A 1,357-nucleotide genomic window follows, 5' to 3' on the forward strand; every position below is an offset into this window, starting at 1 on the left:
CTATGTTGTAGCCACAGCTGGAGCTGGGTCCTCTGCATGGACACTCTGGTGTGGGTCTTGACGAGGTGGTCAGTGAATTCCTGATAGGGAGACTTGGTGAATACAGTCTCCTTCCAGAGATCGGGGGTCAGGTAGCTGTAAGTCTTAGAGATGTTATCACACGTGGCCTTGGCGAAGTTGCCCAAGGTGGCAGTGCAGCCCCCAGCTGAGGGGTAGCAGTCATCGATACCCGTCATCATGAGCAGCTTCTTGGGCACAGGTGCTGAGACGATGCCAGAGCCCCTGGGCGCAGGGATGAGGCCCCAGCACAGAGCCACAGCGGCCTGTCACCTTGCAAGGGACGGCGTGGGGCTTGCCGATCTTGTTTCCCCCGGTAGCCTCTGCCCACGGGGACAATGGAAAGCTTGGCCAGGATGATGGCCCCACAGATGGCAGTGGCCGCCTCCTTGGAACACTTAACACCCAGACCGATGTGACCATTGTAGTCCCTGATAGCAACAAACGCCTTGAACCTGGTGCGCTGGCCAGCACAGGTCTGCTTCTGCACCTGCATAATCTTCAAAACTTCATCCTTGAGAGAGGCCCCCAGGAAATAGTCAATAATTTCAGATTCCTTGATGGGCAGAGAGAAGAGATAGATCTCCTCCAGAGACTTGATCTTCATGTGTTTGACCAGGCGGTACAACTTGGTGACAGGCATCCACTCCTTATCCTCAGCTTTGCCTCTGCAAGCTCCCAGCCTCGGCCCCGTCCACGGCTGAAACCTCCGCCACCATGGTTCCCCATCCCAGTGCCCCCAGGGCCCCCAGGGCCTCCAGCCCTCCCCACCCCCCGCACTGTACTGGCGTCATCCGTTATTTGGTGTTTTATCGGAGAAGAAGGAAACCCCATCTTAAAAAAAAAAAAAAAAAAAAAGAATCACAACTTCTATGGCAGCAGTAAAGTCATCTAATTTCTTGTAGTGATGGGGCTAATGCTGAAAATCAAACATAAAGCTTACGTTGCAGAGTTACAACAGTAGTTGAATTCACAGCTCTACCAAGTATCTCATGTGAAAGTTTGGGTGTTCCCTGGGAAATAATGGCTCCCTGAAACTTGAGATGAGAACATCTGATTGGACTCAGATTAGCCTGAGAATCTCTGACTCCTGAGACACTCTAAGCCTCCCTTACCAGTAAGTTTCCCTCCTATGTTGAGACGTCTAGCTTTCCTGTGATAATCTCAGTAGGGCATGAATTGAACAAGGATGTCCTTTCTTCTCAAGATTCACCACAAGCACCCTCTGTTTCCATCAGCCCCGTAACTACAGCTGAGGGTCAACATGCTTCATAGTGTCAGAACAACTGGGTGGTAGTAG

At 51.7% G+C, this 1,357-nt stretch overlaps 1 pseudogene; it reads right to left on the reverse strand.

Annotated features, from left to right (window-relative positions):
• LOC108316932 lies at positions 1-891 on the reverse strand (annotated as a pseudogene).
• Between the last annotated feature and the right edge of the window lie 466 nt (positions 892-1,357).

Source organism: Cebus imitator, unplaced genomic scaffold (assembly GCF_001604975.1).
Source record: "Cebus imitator isolate Cc_AM_T3 unplaced genomic scaffold, Cebus_imitator-1.0 Scaffold194, whole genome shotgun sequence".
Classification (NCBI taxonomy): Eukaryota; Metazoa; Chordata; class Mammalia; order Primates; family Cebidae; genus Cebus; species Cebus imitator.